Source organism: Protomyctophum bolini (genome assembly GCF_963924005.1).
Source record: "Protomyctophum bolini genome assembly, chromosome: 16".
Lineage (NCBI taxonomy): Eukaryota > Metazoa > Chordata > Actinopteri > Myctophiformes > Myctophidae > Protomyctophum > Protomyctophum bolini.
Window position 1 is genome coordinate 39940930 of NC_137877.1, and position 22245 is coordinate 39963174.

The following is a 22245-nucleotide window of genomic DNA, read 5'->3' on the forward strand; positions in this document are numbered from 1 at the left end:
GACCATGTGTCCATGACATCAGAGACACTGGGCTCACTATAGCTGAAATCTAAAATATCTAAAACCACATATTACACACACAAAGACCCCCAGGAAAGTGTTCTAAATCTTCTAAATGTCAGTAACATATTATTTGTTTTTGCAAAAAGGGTGAAGTGTCCCTTTAAAGGCGCAGTGAAACGGAAATGGTGAACAACATGAAAATGGTGTTTCCACATGAAACACCGGTCTGAAGTTTCTGAACCAATCAGAGTGTCGCATCCCTTCAGGCGATGGGACGGTAGCTAGGGACGGTAGCTATGCTATGCGCTACAGCGTGGTATGTGTTTGTTTACAAATCAGACGGTCGCCCAGCACAACCAGTTTACTGTTATGTGGCTTATTTCTACCCTATAATGTTTTCAGAAACATATTTTAGCGTGATGATTAAGTTGAAACCGAGTAATACACTGTCTGAATGTTATCTTGAATGGAAATAAAAACGGAGTAATCTGTAATCAGAAGCAGCTGTGTTGCATGGATGCGCAGACATGGGGAATTAAACATGTGAGCTTCATTTTTATTGGCCTTTATCGATGTGTACCTCTACACGTCATCACGCAGCACGTTTTCGTTTTAATAAATAAATAATACAATCGTTTTTATGGACCTTTGATATAAAAACACACAGAAATGAGAATTTTCCCATTGTTTTGGCATCCATTGTTAGGTATGCCCATATGATGACCACGGATATGGTCTAAAAGTGTGAAAAACGTCTTTTTCATTTCACTGCGCCTTTAAAAGGATTGGTTTCTCCAGATCAGGTAATTTGCTGATCGAGTTGTTTGAATGAGAATCGTCCGATCACCAGATCTAAAAGATATACGATCTATAGCCCACAACGCCTCGCAAGTATAGATCTGCTATTTTCACAATATCTGTGGAGTGGAGTCAAACTAAATTGAAGTATTGAATGCCTCAACTCTTATACAATTCCAAGTGCTTTATCAGGGTCATGATTATTTTGGGGAGGGAATAGCATAACTACGTGTACGTTGTGTGCTGCTTTCTTCCAAATTGCCAAAGTGTGTACTGTAGTAGGCTATACACACACACAGGCCTATACAATAATGTCCTCTGATGTAGTGAAAATTGTAAATACTGAAAAAGGTTTAAAATACTGTAACATTTTATTTAAGTATACCGTACCTGCAAGTACATGTACCACTGTGCTCGGTATTATTAGTGAGAATAACCCCCTGTAGTGTCCGTCCAAGGCTCAATGGCTTCACTTTGACTCTCTGCTGATGTTGTTGTCAATGAGTGTGGGTCTGTTTGGAGAGGCTGCAGGAGGGGGGGTGGGGTGGGGGGGGGGGGGGGGGGGGAGTGAGAGAGAGAGAGAGAGAGAGAGAGAGAGAGAGAGAGAGAGAGAGAGAGAGAGAGGAGAGAGAGAGAGCGCGCAAAGGGCGTCAGTTGTTTGATGTATAGAGGGGCACCGCCTGGGAATCAGAAGCTATACCCCCTGGGCTGGTGTAGAAGTGTCATTGAGCGAGACACTGAACCCCTAACTGCTCCTCCATGGTGAGCAGGTTATTGGTGGTGCCTTACGTCAGTGGTTTTCACTGAACACTGAACCCCTAACTGCAGGTTTTGGTGGTGCCTTTACGTCAGTGGTTTTCACTGAACACTGAACCCCTAACTGCAGGTTATTGGTGGTGCCTTATACGTCAGTGGTTTTCACTGAACACTGAACCCCTAACTGCAGGTTTTGGTGGTGCCTTATGTCAGTGGTTTTCACTGAACACTGAACCCCTAACTGCAGGTTGGTGGTGCCTTATACGTCAGTGGTTTTCACTGAACACTGAACCCCTAACTGCAGGTTGGTGGTGCCTTATACGTCAGTGGTTTTCACTGAACACTGAACCCCTATAACTGCAGGTTTTGGTGGTGCCTTACCTTACGTCAGTGGTTTTCACTGAACACTGAACCCCTAACTGCAGGTTATTGGTGGTGCCTTACGTCAGTGGTTTTCACTGAACACTGAACCCCTAACTGCAGGTTTTGGTGGTGCCTTATACGTCAGTGGTTTTCACTGAACACTGACTGAACCCCTAACTGCAGGTTTTGGTGGTGCCTTATACGTCAGTGGTTTTCACTGAACACTGAACCCCTATAACTGCAGGTTTTGGTGGTTCCTTACGTCAGTGGTTTTCAACCAGGGGTCCTTGAGAGGATTCCATATAGGATGGTCCCCCCCCAGCTAAATGATGGAGAGTTATTGGTCTTAACTCTTGGAGAGTGTAAAATGAAACCAAATGGCATTTTTGGTTTAATTTTATATACGCTCTCAAGAGTGATGTATATATACCCCATTCTGGGCGGGAACCCCTTTTGGTGTTTTAACTAAGCATTCTAATTATGTTATACTTTAGCTATTGAAAAATAGCAGATCTACAAGCTCATAGCGCGCCACCGAGTGGCGCGCTACAAGCTTGTAGGTCTGCTATTTTTGAAAAGTCGAAGAACGACTGACGTAGAAACATAGCTTTTTTCAGAAAAACTGTCAGGATGTAGAAGACATTTTTTTTAGAATCTGATCTCAGGTCAAAATCTCTTGAGAGTGCATGGTAAATTAAACCAAATGGCATTTTGGTTTAATTTTCCGCTCTCGAGAGTCATGTATATTAAGGCACCCGCTAATAACCTGCTCACCAGAAGGAGCAGTTAGGGGTTCATATGTGTGACTCTGAGCTGCATGCGCGCATCAGAGTGTGATTACGTTTAATTTGCTGTCAGGAGTCGTGACAGATTTCTCCCCGCTACATATTAAAGCCTGTTTAGGGTGTGTTTTTAGCTGGGTCTTGGTCTAGAATACTGGGACAATGTTGTACAAGATACTGACATTCACACATCGTGTTCAGGGAGAACACTGCGGGTCAAGACTGCAGTGCATGCGTTAATTGCGTTCAAATATTAAAACGTGATCAATTAAGGTTATAATGCTATCATATTGACAGCCTTATACCGAATTGTTATTTTGATTAACTGTTGCCTGAATTGTGGACAAAAACAAACAAAAATGTTTCGTTTTGGATCTGGGAGGCTAAGGGCTGTATTTTGTGTGTCTTAAGTACCAGGTCTTATTCCCTAACTTGAGTAAACTAAAGACCTGGAGGCGTGGTCAATGCTCTTTGGACACTCAGAATAGCCGAATGGCGTTGATCACGCCTCCAGGTCTTTAGTTCACTCAAGTTAGGTAATAAGACCTGGTACTTAAGACACGCAAAATACAGCCCTAAATGTCAAATGGTGGTCCGTGGCTCAAATGCTGAATAAATACTATGGTTGAAAACCACTGCCTTACATGCAGGTTATACAGGTAGTTCTGACCAAGCAATCTGATGGGTTGAAATATAGGCTCTCTATACCCGTGCACAAACGAGCATGACAGCACGCCTAACAGCTGCGTAGTGCGTATAGATCAGACGTATAGATCATACTCAGAGTCATAGATTAAGACAGCCAGAGTATATAATGCCCATAAAAGTCTGTGTACATAGGAGAGCCGCCATTGGCCTGAAGCCCCCATTGAAGTGAACAGAGTTGTTGTCGTAACTCTGTCTTATACTCTATATGTCTCCGGGAATTCAGTACAAGGCTATAGACCGATTCCGTAGCGGTTTCATGGTCGCAGCCTACGTATTTCCTGTAGGCGGACTCGACGTAGCTGCGGGGTTTAAACCTTCACCAGGCACATCTCTTCCACTACAGGGAACGGCAGAGTGACTGATGTTAGTTTGCCTCAAACTTTACTCTTTTACCTGCTTTTTACAAAAATGTCCAGAACATCGAGATGAACCTGTGTAGTTTATGGCTGCTCCAACAGTAGTGGCAACATAAAAAATAAATAAATACGGAATGTCAAATATCCACTGCGGTGGCTGAGACCAGAGCCATTGAGTAATGGTTGAGACAAACCCCGCAGCTACGTCGAGTCCGCCTATACAGGAAATACGTAGGCTGCGACCATGAGACCCGCTACGGAATCGGTCTAAAGGCTAGCAGTGTGCGTGCAGGGGAAGATCACAGTATATAGAATAAAAACAATCTGGAATTTCTATCGAATATTAAGTTTTGTTTCTCTGCGTGTGTTCAGATTGTGGATCCGTTGTCTATAGTGCACACTGCACAGCCATCATCAATGTTGGGTCTGGAGGAGGACTGTCTGAGTAAAGAGGGCCTCAGACCCTCAGATGTAACAGTATAATTCCCTGGATAGCAGAGAGATATCACTGGCAGAAAGGTTATTCTGAGAGCCAAATGCCATAATGATTATTATTATTATGGCGTTATTATGATTATTGGCAGTTAGTTCAGTGATGCTTGCAGAACTCGTCTCGTTCCTGCAGACCATCACTGCCATAATAATCACCATAACGTGATCGGGGTGGTATCATGGCCGTAATGAGGGGGGGGGGGGGCATGGTGGTGCAGTTAGTCGCCTCACAGCTATAGAAGGTCCTGCATGGGCTCGATTCCCGCTGGGGATGCTATGGGCGCTGCATGGGGCCGTGTTCTCTCCTTATCAGTGCCCAAACCCTAGGTGGGCCTGGCCACCCGATGTAGTATGAATCCACCCATCGAATGCACAGGAATTACTATAAATGTCTCCCATCGTATGGGCCCAGACTGCGTAATTCGCGCAGTCTGGGCCCATACGATGGGAGACATTTATAGTAATTCCTGTGCATTCGATGGGTGGATTCATACTACATCGGGTGGCCTGGCGAACGGGCCTTTCTTTTTTTGCGGCTTTCGCCTTTATTTTATATTTTTTTTATAGAGGGACAGACGGTATATAGGCTGACAGGAAATGGGGGAGTGACATGCAGTATAAAGGCCATGAGGCGAATGGGCCTTTTCTTTGTGGAGTTTGCATGTTCTCCCCCGCGTCTCACAAAATTATCTCTATATACTGCCTCCCCCCATGGCCAGCCGGGGCGCCTGATGGAGGGGAAAAAGGAACTGGTTGGAATAAAGTGTCCAACCGGCTAAACTTGTCAGATGAAAAGAAGCAGCATGGACTCCTCATGCATAGAAGGAAGCATGAGGTCAGTCTGTTGCTCTCCCCCAGGTTGACAGAGGGAGTGTAAGCGCCCAGGATTACATTAGATACCAATTGACAAAAAATGGTTTGCAAAATCATGTGATAAAAATGATATAAAAGAGAGTTTTTTTGAGTGGTGCAACCACTCCAAGGAACAGCAGTGTTCACCCGCCTATGTGTTGGTTCACCCACCCACCCATGCACCTATGTGACTGTGAGCACCAGTATATGACTATTAGTACCAGTAGGGGTGCTGTTGTGCCAGAAACAGAGAGAGGAATAGTGCTGCACTGTTGCCTGCTGAGAGAGAAGTTTCAAAATGACTTTTTGTTTGTCCTTAGGGGAAACTTTGCCTCGCAGCTTGAAATGAAACTGGACAAGCATGCTGACGATAAACCCGATACACAGCAGAATGCAAGACATTCATGAGGCAAAGGGCATCTAAATGACCAGAGTGCACTCCTGGAGAGTCTGTTTCTTACAGTCCAGCAGTTTTATTATAGCTCTCTTGGTTGTAAATGAGATTTTTTCCGCTGTTTGGATAAAGCATGCGTTTGTCTTGGCCGTTTGTGCCGGCCTCGGGGAGAACACCTGAAATTCACTGACTGTTATGTTATGTAAGACTTATATAGTTCACTGCGGTGTTCAGTTCGTTTTTGTCAACAAATAGAAATTAGACTAAAATGTTGTGCTCTTGTAGATTGGCTATATATTTTCCAAACGATTTTTATACATTGTATACATTTGAAATCTTGTGGTCTTCTGCATAATGTGTACTTTTGGTACTGTAAGTGTGTTTTGATGCCAATTACCTTTGTACTTTGTACATTTTGAATACCGGTCTCATACATACTATTTCTGCAATAGGCTATTGATACTTTTACTTACGCACGGCATGTGAGTAATTCTTCCATCTCTGTTGTTCATCTTAAAACATAAATAATAATCTTATAGCACCTCATAACAGTCCCAAACCACTAAAGCAGGGATTTTTTACAGGTGGTCCGTGGACCACTGGTGGTCCGTGAAGGTATTGCATGTGGTCCCTGACCATGCATTTAGTATTTAGTATTTAGCAAAGTGAATATTTAGTATTTTCTTCCACGGAACAATGCACTACTTTTGGCGGACACGGAAGTGCATGAATGTTATCAGTTATACTGGGAAAGTCTGAGGTTAAGAAATTCCACAGAAAAGGGAGTTCTCTAGAAGGGTGCAGTCTATACCAGCTTACCTGGTTCACAATCAGTTGAAAACCCCTGCACTAAAGGAATCACTGCATTCGACTGCTGTGTCCGAGTCCGATCAAAGCAGGACACACAAATAGGTCATATATACGTACCTCATCTAGTGTAGAGGGATGGGAGGAGAGGAGGGGGAGAGATGGACGAGAGGAGGTGGAGAGCAGCAACCACAGCAATAACAATGTGATGCTGATGCAAGAGTGCAAACTATAGCCGACACCGACAGTGTTGGAAAAAGCACTCGCATTGTGTCTTCTACATCCTGACAGTTTTCTGAAAAAGCTATGCTTCTGTGTCAGTCGTTCTTCGATTTTTTTCAAAAATAGCAGATCTACAAGCTCATTGCGTGCCACCGAGTTTGTAGGTCTGCTATTTTTGGAAAAAAAAAAATCAATAGCTAAAGCATAACATAAGGCCAACACCAAAAGGGGTTCCCGCCCAAAATGGGTTAAGTAAAAGTATCGAAAAGTATGTTGTCAAAATGTACTTAAAAGTACCAAAAGTAGAAAGTAATCGTTTAAATCACAAAGATGGAAAATAGCAGATCTACAAGCTCACAAATGTGTCGCATCACAACACATGTGAGCTTGTAGATCGGCTCATCGGCTTCAAATGTTCAAAATGTATATTTTGGGGCTAAAATGGTTAATGCATGTTTGTAATAATAACAATCCAAATATATACAAAGTAACTAGTAACTAGTTTCCAAATACCTGTAGTGGAGTAAAAGTACAATATTTGCCTCTGAGATGTAATGGAGTATAAGTAAAATAACTGGAAATTGTAAATACTCCAGTAATTTTTTTTTTTAATCCTTCCCTTCCAGCATCAGGGTCTTGAGATCCACGTGAGAAAAGATTCTAAAAGGACCCACGGAATTATACATGTATGTATAGGGCGACCCCCATCTGAAAATATGTTGTTCCAGGGACCCCCCCATGCAGAAGCAAAGATTTGAGTTAAAAACGTTCGCTCTGAGAGAATATATTCAAAGATCTGTGTGTGTCACATTTTCGAGATTTTTCAAAAATAGCAGACCTACAAGCTCATAGCGCGTCACTCGGTGCCGTGCTATGAGCTTGTAGATCTGCTACTTTTCAATAGCTAAAGCATAACATAATAGTCATAGTCAGAATTGTTGAGTTTGCAGCCTCTTTGGCTTCACAACGTACACAACGCATACATTTCTACATATCAAAGAGGCAATTTGCTTAATTTGTGGTATTTTCTTTCATTTCTTTTTAACTTTGTCTCACACGCGTGTGGTTCATTGTGTATGTACGTACGGCATCCACACACACGTCGTTAAGTGCCTTCCACTCTTAACGAGGCTGGCTGTTAATTAATCACCATGGCCGCGGTTTGGCAGACGAGCTTCAACGAGAGCTCACTAAGTGGATGAAGTAAACGAGAGCCGCTAAAGAGCAAGTCCATTAGCCCATTTAGCCCATTCTGGGCGGGAACCCCCTTTTGGTGTTTTATAACTATTGAAAAATAGCAGATCTACAAGCTCATAGCGTGGCACCGAGTGCCGCGCTATGAGCTTGTAGGTCTGCTATTTTTTTGAAAAATCGTGAAAATCGTGTGCCTCAGATCTTTGAATATATATTATTACATATTACAGAGTGATTACATTTTAACTCTCATCTTTGCTTCTGGGTGGGGGGGGGTCCCTGGAACAACATATTTTCAGATGGGGGGGCGGAGGCATATTACATGTAATTTTTAGGTTTCTTGACATGAAATATTTAGAACCACCGATGCAGAAACATAAGGTTTTTCAGAAAACTGTCAGGATTTTGAAGACATTTTTTTTAAATTCGACGTCAGGCCTAAATGGGTTAGGGCCTGACGTCGAAATAAAAAAAGAAAGTCTTCTGAAAGAATCATTATTATATTCAAAGATTTGTGCCTCATTTTCACGATATTTCAAAAAATAGCAGACCTACAAGCTCGTATAGCGCGTGCTATGAGCTTGTAGATCTGCTTTTTTTTCTCAATAGCTTAAAGTATAACATAAATGCTTAGTTATATAAAACACCAAAAAGGGTTCCCGTCCAGAATGGGTTAGTCTCCATGCGGAGGCTTTGCGGTTACAGCAGAGCTCATAATGGAAGATAAATCATTACCTCATCCACGCGACCATCTGCATTTTCTTCTCTGGCATTTATAACTCTAAAGGCAACTGTAGAACTAAGTTAGAACTAACAGCTTAAGGAGCTTTGATGACATTTTGATCTTGACACGTCCATTCATCGCCGGGATCTAATTGGATACAACGGGGGTTGAAAACTAAAGTTTGAATGTCTTTTTTAAATCAACATTGATATATTGGAAGTAGTGTTTTAACCCATTCTGACCGGAGATCAGATTCATACGAGGTTTCCACATGGACACACACTGGTCTGATTATAACCCATTCTGACCTGAGATCAGATTCTAAAAAATGTCAGTCGTTCTTCGATTTTTCAAAAATAGCAGACCTACAAGCTCGTAGCGCGCCACTCGGTGGCGCGCTATGAGCTTGTAGATCTGCTATTTTTCAATAGCTAAAGCATAACATGATGCTAACACCAAAATGGGTTTCCCGGTCAGAATGGGTTAAATTGCATTCGGCTCTAGTAGTAATTTATTCTGACATTATGCAGGTGAGCAGCTAATTTATGACAATGTTTTATTTACACTTGCCATGGTGGTGGAATTCACACTCACACGTTTTCAACTAAGAATTTATGTTGACAATTTGACGTCGTGGGACAATCTTAATTAAACTTACGGTAGCTCTGGTCCATGTAGCCCCAATCTGAGAATCCCATCGTCAAATATTCGGGAAAACAGCGCCTCCGCTGTTGTTCCTCGAAATTAGACTCTGGGGGCAAGCTCTGTTTAGAATTTCTATCAACCGGAAAAGGCCCTTGCTTTTCCGCCGAGTTCCACTACTACCGCTGTGCCGCACTGTTTTCATTCCTACTTTCAACCATTCCTTTGCGGAACAAAACATGGATGTAACGGAGGAGGAAATTTTTGCTAGTGTGCTAAGGAGAGTTGCTGTTCTACACAATGTTGAACATATCAAACCGCTTCAGCACATTTGTTTGAAATATTTAATCGATCGACGAGATGTTTTATTATGTTTACCTACTGGTTTTGGAAAAAGCCTCGTATATCAAGTAGGGATGTCAGTAACGGATAGTTTCCCAACCGGTTAGCCGACAGGATTAACCGGGTCATTAACGGATAGTGGTTGATTTTTTTCTTTTTTTTAATAGGCTACCCCAAATGTAATATGCATGTATAGGGTACATAATTAAAGTTGGTAGACGAATGGTATACATTTATTTATGCTCCTTTTTTAAAAGACAAACAAAAAAGCAACATTTAACAATATAAATAAATTGTTGTAGGCTTAATCATCAATAAACATCGCATCTGCGCGTCTACAGTAGTCCTACAGAGGTCCGCCGGTTCTAGTCCAAAACATAAATAAATCCAGTCCAGATCTGAGCAACTTATACCTATAAAGCCACTGGACGCATGGGCTAAGCCTTTTTTTATTATTAAGGAAGATCAGCAAGCATGTCACCGTGTTCCGTTTGTTGACTTTTCGCTGACGAGAAAACCCTCAAACATCGATAGCACATGGCTAACTTGATAGCCGTAAGCCGTGCCAGTGTGGGGAGACGGATAAGAGGAGGAAGCGGCAGCGGCTGTAAACGTTCTCCCTCCAGGCCAAATGGCCAATAATGGAATTAATAATGCCAAGTAGGTCTCTGCATTTATACGGTTGACATGTGTTCATCTCGTCTCGCTGTCACTCGCTTACATTTCGACTACCGCAAGTCCGCAAAGCTACCCTTGTAGCCAACTAGCCAGAAGTACAACAGAGAACTTTGGGACATTGAGGGGGCAGAAAACCGAGCCAGAGCGCTGTTCATGCAGCCTGGAGTGTGACAAGCTGGGCGGCGCAAATAAGAACAATTTTAGGCATGTGTGCAACATGACAACTGTTTTAAAGTATTGTACAGTGACAAGTACAGTCTCTGTAATGTTTATGTTGTACTATTACTAAAAACGATCTAAAATAAAGGGATTTAAGATCAGAACACGTATTTATTATTATGCAAATTAATCGTTAAAGCTGATAAAAATATCCGGATGTTTTTTAACGGTCGGCTAACCGGTTAGCCGGTTGTTTGGTGTTGTTTGTTGACCAGAGGAAGCCATGTTCAATAATAAGAAGCGTGTATAGGTTTGCTTCCAGTGGGACGAAATTTCCTAGCCGCACACACATGTAAATCCCGCCCACTAAATGTGATTGGGTGATTGCGCGGCTGACTTCCTGAACTACAGCGTCCATACTTGTAAGCCAGTGATACGTTTCTTTCTACTGCTTGCCGACAGACTAGTTGACGCGAGGCAACAGTCTGTCTTGAGAGACTAATGTAGCCCTAATGTATATTTTTTGCCGCATTGATTAGAGCTATTCAGTGAATTGCCCTCGCATGAAATGCAGGCCAGCCTCTCGACTTAAAAAAAGATTGATTTTGCTACTCACCAAAAATAACGTTTTCGAATACAAAGACGGTTTTTGGTCATTTAGAAAGACTGCTTTCCTCCGGTGGACGCACTCACTCTGAGCCCCCACCACACGTACAAAATGCACTTTTTTTTTGGCCAGAAAAGGATTATAATTTTTTCACCAGAAGAAAAATACTTTGAATTACTCCACTGCTGCCCTCTATACCGATATTACCAAGAGAAAATCCCAGTCAGATTCTTATCATGAATTTGTGTTTCAGTAATTATCCACGCATTCTTACTGCATGTTTTAATAGAGCACCGAAGTCCTGACGTAACTCGCTCATCCCGACGATTCCCCTGGTTCGCGGAAGTAATTTCTCTATGGAGAATAACATGGGGTGATCTTAATATCGTCTACTATAAGCGTTGTGGTCCAAAAATAAACAAGCTGTCTCGGCGTTATTGTTAGGGAGGTGTCTCTGTATCGTTTGCAACAGTCAGTCACTCATATATGATACAGTCTGCTTCTAGCGAAAATCTAACTAATTCAGCAGCAGTAACATTAGCGTTTTCTCTCAGTCAGTTGATTCTTCATATCCATATGAGTGAAGCGGCCGGGGTGACATGTTTATTTTTCAAACACAGTTGTTATATGAGGCGATCTAAAATTGCCTCAATGGGGATTTCAATGCAACTAAACAAATACATGAACCTGGGGACTGACGCCCTCTACTGAAAGTGACGTCAGACTTCGGTGCTCTATAATGTGACGTATATTACCATTACACAGATGTGTGTTCAATTTATTGATTGATTGAAATATTTATTAACAGTTTGCAGAATTACAGTACATTTCAAGCACAAACTCAATACAAAGACTGTTAACTGTGAGTGGACGACCCAATTTCAGAATTAACGGGGGCCAGTTTCGAATTGCAGCCGTCTGTGTAGGTGCCCTTTGAGAGCGGTTTTGAAGGAGTCAAGGGATTCACATCACGTCTTAATGACTGTTGGTAAGGGCATTGCCAATGTCTCTTATGAAATGTGAACGTCAGATGTCATGTTTGTTCTCCTCTCTGGCCCCTTTTCCACTGGTTGGTTCCCAGTGGGAACCGGTTCAGTTCTTTTTGGTTCTTAGTCCATGAGCCAGAGCTCCAAAATTGAAACGTTAATTATGAATTGAGTGGGCAAAACCTAACCTGACGCTGCCAGATCCAAAAAGCTTGCTACACAAATTTGTTTCACAGCTTATTTGGATCTGGGATCGCGGAAGCAAATTCGATGACGGGGCTGTTCCTTTTTTTCAAGATACATGGTAGATGATTGGATGGGAGCGTCTGTCTATCACCGTGTGGGCGTGCAAACACAACCAATCATATCGACGTGTCTATATACCGTCACATCCGCATCCCGCCTTTAGCTCACGCTGATTGGTTCGGTACGAAGCAGATCTGACTCAGGGCTCAACTCCGTCAGAGATCCCAGATGAGTGTTGTGTTGGGGAATATGTTTCCGCAATACCGCCCTCATCTGGCAGCGTCAGGTTAGGCAAAACCATACCTCTATTAGATTGTTATCACCATTAAACTTCCCCAATTGAGTAATTAACACGAAGACAATGATTTATTGTATTTCAAATTTTACATTTTTAAATATGCAAATGACGCATTATGTAGGAAAATATGCAAAATAAATTTAAAAAAGCTATACTGTGGAAGGGTTATCATGAATTAATTTATCTGTATTGATCTTATAAACAATTTAACATAGGGTATAGTTTGCCCACCAATTTTGGAGCTCTGGCTCATGGACTAGTAAAAACCAAAAAGAACTGAACCGGTTCCCATTGGGAACAAACCAGTGGAAAAGGGGTCTTAGTGATGTGAATGCAGTTCTGATAGATGGATATAGAGCCCGCAACCACGTTGACGTAGAACATATTGTCAATTTGATTTTTCACGAGGAGCTCTGCTCTAACCTCGCACATGCTGTCTTGTGCTTCGCTTATGGTGGCTCAGGGATAGAACGGGAACCACAACAAGGCTCCCGGTACGATCTCCACGCTCCCTAGTGTCAAAGTGTCCTTGAGCAAGACTCTGAACCCCTTAATTGCTCCCGATGTGCATGATTTCCACCGCCATCGGTGTATGTGTGTGTGCGCGAATGGGTATGTATGTATGTATGTATGTATACGTATGTATGTAGCCATGAGCCCCATAGGGCAGGAGCCTATCTCCTGTTTCTGTATAGTGTGAGGAAGCTTGATGTACAAGTATACACCCCCTGGACATGACGCTAGTATGTCGCAGGGACTTACACCCCCAATCCAACCCTTGATGCTGAGTGTCAAGCCGGGAGGCACTGGGTCCCATTTTTAGAATATTTGGTATGACCCGGCCGGGGATTGAACCCCAACCTCCCAGTCTCAGGGCGGACACTCTAACCACAAGGCCACTGAGCTGTATGTATATATATGTAATATTTGTGCTTTGCAGAGTTGATATGATCTAAAGAACCTCCACATTCGCGACCAGTGCCAGCTTTGGCATTTTCGGTCACGACATGGCAAAAACACTGTAGTGGTAGAGGCTACTTTTTCAGCATTTCAACGGTGAAATGACATTATGTGTTTCAGCATTGACATTCAGTCCCAGAGAGGTCACGCCTCACGCGTGCATTCCTGTGGCTCAGTGCATAACACACCTTCTGGGGTCTGGTGTGGAACTCCAACTCTCAGAGTGTGTTTTTCGAACCATTGAACGTGCATTGTAAATACATGTATGCTTTAATGGTCTGTGATTTTGACACACAGATGCATATAGACTAAATTTTACTGAAAAAACCCTTTCATGTTTTATGAAAGCAGCTGGAATCATAGCTTCAAATTTGCATATTGGTTGTTCAGTTTGACCCACCAGTTTTGGAGATATGGCTTATAGAGTAATGTCTTTGCAGAAAACAGCGAGTTGAGAAAACAGGCTTGAAAGGTTCACTTCTGTGGTCTCTAACATCACACCTATAGCTACATGTTTAAGCATTTATTTTTTTTATGTTTACATGTCGATTTAAGCTCTGAAACTTATTTCAGACATGCTCTAGTAGTCTAGTATGTGAAGAATCTCAACTCATTTTTGAAAAAAAAGAAAAAGTTTTTCTCCTCTGGTGAAAAGCTGGAATTTGCGCGATGGGCAGTCTCTTAGTCAAATCTGGTCACGCTTTAATGGTCTGTGATTTTCATACACAGATGCATAATATATGAAGGAGAGGGGTCTGACAAAGGTCTGCCTTGTGTATCGGTTGCAGTTCTGCTCTGCTGGAGTGTCTGATGTCTCTTTTTACCGGATCAGTGTTCTTCTGGTTCGCTGTGCTTTTTTGTTGTTTTCCTTCCAAGAATGTTGTGAGGAAAACATTCCATTTGACTGAACACAGATTGAACCAGAAAGAAGTGCCAAAGACAAGATGAAGAAAACACTTCCAACTCTGTCTCTGATCCAAGTACAACGTCACCACTTTGTCTCTCTCTCTCTCTCTCTCTCTCTCTCTCTCTCTCTCTCTCTCTCTCTCTCTCTCTCTCTCTCTCTCTCTCTATCTCTCTAGTCCCAGTATATGTTTGTCCACCTTTTGCTCTTGTCCCCAGAAACCAAATACAGTTTTGAGATAAATATTTTAACTTTAATAATAATAATAATACCTGGGACTTATATAGCGCTTTTCTTTTCTTTTATTTTATTTTCTTTTCTTTTCTTTTCTTTTCTTTCTTTTCTTTTCAAAGACACTTTACATGTGTGGTGGCTTGGGGGGGGGGGGGGGGGAGGTGGGACATGAGAAAATGACAACTTTATTAGAAAACAAGTAAAATATGAGTAAAACCAATAAGAACAGTACATCATGTAACAGGTTAAAAACACATCAGCTCGGGAATGCTATTCTGAACAGGTGGTGTTTTCAGTGCGGTTTTGAAGGTGGGGAGTGAGGAGGGGGGCATCCCGGATCTGTTTGGGGAGGGCATTCCAGAGGGTAGGGGGGGCGACCACGGAGAAGGCCCTGTTGCCCCAGGTTTTGAGCCTGCATGATCTTCTTGGGGATCACAAGGACGCCGGAATCGCTGGACCTGAGGGAGCGGGATGGTGCGTGTCGCTCGAGGAGGGCGGAGAGGTAGGGGGGGGGGGATGGCCAGGTTGTGCAGTGACCTGTAGGTGGTGAGAAGTATACTTTGAATTCAAGTCTGTGTTTGATGGGGAGCCAGTGGAGGTCACGGAGGAGGACTGGAGTGATGTGGTCTCTGGAGCGGGTGGAGGTGAGCAGGTCGGGCGGCTGTACAGTGGGATCCTACTCGTCTGCGCCTCAATCTCAAAATGACATTGATGGGTACCTATGGGTACCTATGTTAGACACACCCACAGACACACCCCCATATTCTCAGCCACACCCACCCTTTGTTGAGGGTCTTTGCGGTGGTGGTGCCATATAGAGGGTGCTGTTGCAGTATAGTCCAGTCGGGATGAGATGAAGGGACGTGAATGAGGGTTTCGGCAGCTGAGGGAGTCGGGGAGGGGCGGAGACGGCCGATGTTTTTGAGGTGAAAGAAAGAATGCTGTTTTTGTGGTGTGGTTTACGTGCGGGGTTTACTTTCGTATACTTCCAATTTGTAATAATCTTACTTCTATACTCCACTACATCTCAGAGCTCTTGCACTTTACTCCGCTACAATTATTTGCCTTTAGTTATACTTGTTACTTTGTGGAATTTGTCAATTTTATTATCACAAAACCACTTCCGAACTATGTACTTGGCAAACTTTGTGAGCTTGTAAAGCTGCTATTTTCAAAAATAGTTTGTACATTTGAAAACGTGCGTATTTGGTCTTTCAGCATTTCACCAGAGACATGATGTAATTATTTCATCACCTCCTAGCTGACCCTATGATCAACTGGAGTTCAGTCTTTCCCCAGTTCGCATACATCAGCAATAACCATATATCATCCCATGTTTTGTACAAAGACCTGAGTGATACACATACATCTGGCTGACCCAGCATATTACTGCATATGCTATGGTTCCGTCACAACACAGTCATACAGTTCACTTCTTATTCTACGACTGCCTGCATTCCTATAGGCTGTTGCAGGATAATAATCTGTTCGTTCCACAGATCACATAGTTAACTTCTTAAAAGAGAACTAAAGCATGTTTAAATGCCACCCTTTCATGATCAGCACCACAGGAATTACATATGCCACCCGGTTAGTTTCCGTTTGCTTATGCACTAAGCGTTTAGCTTTTCATACATTGAAACGTATTAACGATTTATACAATGTTCTCTGATGCTTTTCACTACACATGCTCTTGCCAGGTCCTACATAACCGTTTAACACCATTTATATCTCATCTCCTCTTTTCTTTATAAATGTATTGTGCCCAGCGAGCAGTAGCCACTTCCTCAGCTACAGTGGGGTACCATTCCTTTCTGCCGGCCCAGTACCCATAGTTACCTCTAGGTATTTAAAAGTACCTGGGTACCTATGTAAGTCACACCTCTGATGGGTGTGGTTTAGTCTTAAGGGGTGTGTTCTTTTCACCCACTGTCACTGACCAAGGAGGGAGGGCCTCACGGTTCCCCTATCTATCAACCATCTGTTCCCGGGACCCCTCTACCTCCCTACACACTCTGAGCTAACCCAGTGCATGTGTGCGTGCGTGCGTGCAGTGTAATGCATGTGGGTGCAAGTCGTTTGTGCGTGCCTGCGTGTGTGTGTGCCAGGTCTGACCCAAGGGACCCTTGGCTATCAGAGGCCCTTTTGGGGAAATTGGACCGTGAGGTATAGCCTCGATACCCAGGCTTTCATTTCGTCTGCGCGAAAAATGAAAGCCTGGATTTATACGCATGGGCCACGGCCCCACTGACCCAATGGCTAATTTGTCCCTGGCACCATGACACTTTCATGGACACTTTCATGGGAGCCAAACTATAGCCGGAAGTTTGGCAGAATGCACTGGAGTCAATGAGAGCTCAGTGAGCAGCTCAGTAACAAACATTATTTATGAATGACTGAGACGCACGCAACGCAACGCACGCACGCTGTCAACAAGGGTTGAGTATATGGATTGCTCTAGTCTATTTTAACCCATTCTGACCTGAGATCAGATTCATATGAGGTTTCCACTGGACACACACTGGGTCTGATTAACCCATTCTGACCTGAGATCAGATTCTAAAAAATGTCAGTCGTTCTTTGATTTTTCAAAAATAGCAGACCTATAAGCTCGTAGCGCGCCACTCGGTGGCGCGCTATGAGCTTGTAGATCTGCTATTTTTCAATAGCTAAAGCATAACATGATGCTAACACCAAAATGGGGTCCCGTTCAGAATGGGTTAACCTTTCCTGGTTGCACAGGTGCACCACATGCTATAGGTTAGACTGTTACATATCAAAACATATCATCTCATGAGTCAGGGATTGGGCTTGTATAGCTTGCAGCTCCAAAGTCAGGGACTCACATAGAGGTATAGTACATGTGATGGTATACAGCAGGATTAGTAAAAGAGCCCCAGAGCAGAGGTCGGTATAGACCATGGTGGGTTGCATGGATTCAGACATAAGAAATGGTGCACGCATGCAGGCTGCAGACTCCACGCACACACACACGCACAGGGGCCCTCATGGGGGTTATAATCCGTCCCTGCATGGCACTATAGACATGTCACGGTGTATGCGGTGTTACCGGTGTGCATTACTTGTGCACGCCGATAGCACCGTTTTTATTATTATTTTTAATACTGTCTTGTGCTGCTCTTCAGCGGAGCAGGCAGCAGCCGGAGCGGAGCTGAGCACACAAACACACACACGCAGCATGGTGTCAGATTTCACTTTAGTTTGGTGTACAGGTCTTACAGTAGCCGCATTGGACTTATACGGTACGGTGAGCTTACAGTATACTTCCACAAGGTATTTAGTGCTTTATTTACTCACGGTAACCCGTAGCAACAGTGCCGCGCTCTCAACTCATTCTGTAATGATTTCCTGTCAGCCTCTTGATGAGCGCTGATGAAGGCTATGTGAGCTGAAACACGTGCGCTGTTGGTCTCGGTGATGACATTTTGAGTGCTACTCACGCACGCACCCACACACGCACGCACACACCCACCCACGCACGCACCCACACGAGCACGCACGCACGCACCCAGGCACCCACACACGAGCATGTGCGCGCACACACACACACACACACACACACACACACACACACACACGCACCCGCACACACGCACACCTTAATCACCTCGTTCATACTAGATGATTAATTTCATCCAGGGGGGAAACAAGGGGATTATGGGTGATCAGATATCACACTATTCTTCCAATCAAGAGGCTCAAAAAGCTAATCCAGCCACTAATATACGGTTTTACGAGACTGTTGGTCTCATCAGACGTGGCTTATTATTCATCTTAATCATTGCACGCTATAACTTAAATTATAATCATTCATTTAATATCATTATGAGAGCACAGCAAGGAGAATAAATATGACTATAACTATACTGTATATATATACAGTATATATCAAAAAAGAGAAAAACCTTCCAAGGAAGGGACTGCACACTCCAGGGAGCCATATATATATATATATATATATATATATATATATATATATATATATACATGCCATTGAAGATGAGAAACGTTATTATAATATTTCAATTTAGTGCATACATGTGAATGCATGCTAATGAAGATGACAGAGATGCATTAGCGTGGATATGTGTCTCTTGCATATAGCGCTGACTTTTTGTCATTGTGACGTTAATGTATGTGTGTGTGTGTGTGTGTGTATGTGTGTGTGTGTGTGTGTGTGGGGGGGGGGGTGTCTGTAGATTAGCTCGATGATACAGATGTGTACATAACATACACCAGCGCAAATTTTCACTAGTTTGGGGCAAAACATCTGATTTCTCTTTCGGATCTTGAGCTAAAGCTTTTGGGAACCACTGCTTTATGCAGGCTTTACGGGTTGATACCATTCAATCAATCAATCAATCAATCAATCAATCAATCAATCAATCAAGCAAACAAGCAATCAGATTGTATTGTCACTTCCACAATGTACTGTATACACTGGGCATACAGGGGAGCAACATGCCGTTCTCCACGACTCATGACGCTTCACATCATAAAAACAATAGACACATTAGAAAGAGGCAAAAGCCATTAAAAAAAAACCCCATTAAAAAACTTAAAGAGAGCAGACAGCATTGGCAGGAGAAATGCTGATGCGTTCAAAGTGCAACATACAGTAGATAAAGTGCTGTTCATCTCAGAATATAGTATATACTGTATGGTGAGCTGCTGGTGCTTAATCCTCCTATAGGCTCTTGAACCTCCTACCAGATGGCATGCAGTTCAAAGAGATGTTGGGATGAAGGGTCGGTCATTATGCTCATGGCCTTCCTGACACGTCGGCCTGTATATGTCAGCTGTGGGGGGGGAGGGGGACACCTGTGATCTTCTCCGCTGCTCTCAGTCTCCTCTGTAGGGACTTGTGGTCGGCATCTGTATACAGTTCCCATATACCAGACAGTGACGCACGCAGCAAGTCAGGACGCTCTCGATGGTTCCTCTGTAAAAAATGATGTCAAAATAGAGGAAAGGTGGAGTTCACATTTTTTTCAGTCTCCGCAAGGAAGTGCAATTGGCGTTTCTGGGCTTTTCTTGGTGAGAGCTGAGGTGTTAGTGGGACCGCTTGAGGTCATCAGCAATATATGTGCACCCCCAGGAACTTAGTGCTTTGTACCCTAGTCCCTATATCCACAGCAATATGAACTTTTTTTTTTTTTTTTTTTTTAATTAGTTAATAGCACAGGCAGACATATAAAAGTATAAATGTCAGAGCTGTAGAGATGTAAATATGAAATAAATGCTTAAACATGTAGCTATAGCTAGCTATAGCTAATGTTATGAAGACCACAGAAGTGAACCTTTCAAGCCTGTTTTCTCAACTCACTGTTTCTCTGCAAGACATTACTCTATATAAGCCATATCTCCAAAACTGGTGTGCCAAACCAATATGTCAATTTGAAGCTGTGATTCCCTGCTTTCATATGACATAAACGAGAAAAAAGAATAAATCCAATGGCAGCCCCTCAGTCAAATGTAGTCACATTTAGTCGTAAGGTGGGTAAATTATGGAGACTAATCCATCACGCTGGCCGTATACGCTGCATGTGTTATCACTGTTATGTGCAATACGTCATTTTTCTCATTATCAAATTGCATGATTTTTGATCATGAGGTCCATTACCAGAGGAGGGAAGTAAGTGTGTGTGTGTGTGTGTGTGTGTGTGTGTGTGTGTGTGTGTGTGTGTGTGTGTGCGCACTCTCCATCTCTTGGGTCCCGCAGGATTGACAGGTGATGGAGAGCTTGCAGAACTAATGGTCCCGTCCCCCCTCCAAATGTACTCACTTTGCAGCTCAGGGGTGCGTGCGTGCGTGCGTGCGTGCGTGCGTGTGTGCGTGCGTGCACTTTCTAAATGATGACAGGTATAGACGTGTGGATCATAAATCTCAACCTTCCTCCACTCTGTACTGTAGCCCAGGATGGATCTATTCAATAATGTATAACATTTGAGACCAAACATTTCATTAATCTTACATTTTTGTCTTTATTATTTTATATACTGTGTATTATCGCAAAGCATGATACTGTGAGGACCAAGACCCTGTACTGTCCTGTTGTCCTCTCCATGTATGGAACACGTCATTTTTTATTAATTTTAGCTAATAATTATTATATCTGCTGTTTTTGTAATTTTTTGGCACAAATCTTCGTGCTTTGTATTTTCAATATACCTCTTATAAGCCGTTGTTCTCTGATTGAGTGAATGTCTTCTATTATTTTTATATTATTCATGATGAAAGTCCTTTTGAGGAAATTATTTAATTTGTTTTCCAAGAAAACAAATGTGTGCATTTTTGTGGAAATATAAGTGTTTTAAAAGGCCCTGAGGTTGCGTGCACACATCCGCCTGGGTGACGTCAGACTGCTGGGTGAGCACTGGCGCTTTGGCATGGGGGGGGGGTCAGATCAACATCATATGGAATGTCACTTATGTCAGAACAGGTCAGCTCCATATATGGAGATCTAAGGGTGGCTGTGGGGGCAAGTGTCTTGAGTGTACATGTCCGGCCAATTATATGGAGCGTGTCTTGAGTGTACAGGGTTTGATGAGGTCAGGTGAAGATATGGAATGTCAGAACAGGTCAGCTCCATATATGGAGATCTAAGGGTTTGAGGTTTGAGGTCAGGATGTAGAGTTGCTGGTCGGCTCCATATATGTAGATCTAGATGATGATCCAATCTTCTCCATGTATGGCTATATCCAGGGTTTGATGAGGTCAGTGTGGACTATACGGCCAGTGATGTCACGAGGCGTGACCATATATGGAGGCGTGATGTCACAAGGCGTGACCATATAGCCTATGGAGGTGTCATGACCAACTGCCGGGAGATGCAGGTTTTCATAGTAAACTGCAACCTTTGGTCGCAAATAATACAAATTCCAGAAATGGACCCATGACAATGGATCTGCAACTCCACAAATGGACTGCATGACAATGGATCTGCAACTCCAGAAATGGACCCATGACAATGGATCTGCAACTCCACAAATGGACTGCATGACAATGGATCTGCAACTCCAGAAATGGACCCATGACAATGGATCTGCAACTCCACAAATGGACCCCATGACAATGGATCTGCAACTCCAGAAATGGACTGCATGACAATGGATCTGCAACTCCAGAAATGGATCCATGACAATGGATCTGCAACTCCAGAAATGGACCCATGACAATGGATCTGCAACACCAGAAATGGACCCATGACAATGGATCTGCAACTCCACAAATGGGTCCCAAACCACTGGTTCCCAAACCTTCTCATGTCAAGGACCCCCAAATTGAATTTATTTTGCCCGCGGACCCCCATTTGAAAACACATGTCAGGGATTTCTATGGTTCTAGCAGTGATTCTCAACCCGTTTCATTTCAAGGACCGCCCAGTTTGACCTGCATTATAGTCTGCGGACAGATTTAATGGCATTTCTATCTCTTGGACACCCAATTTATATTGTAAAATCAATGTTAATTTAACATTGACATTAAAGGGACACTTCACCCTTTTTGCAAAATAATATATGTTAATGACGTTTAGAAGCTTTACAACACTTTCCTGGGGGTCTTTATGTGTGTAATGTGTGGTTTTAGCTATTTTAGATTGTAGCAGTGAGCACAGTGTCTCTGATGTCATGGACACTGGTCTCACTATACCTTCCTGGACTACAATTCCCATAATTATTTGGTGCACTGCTCCTCCTTGTGGATAGGGGGAGGG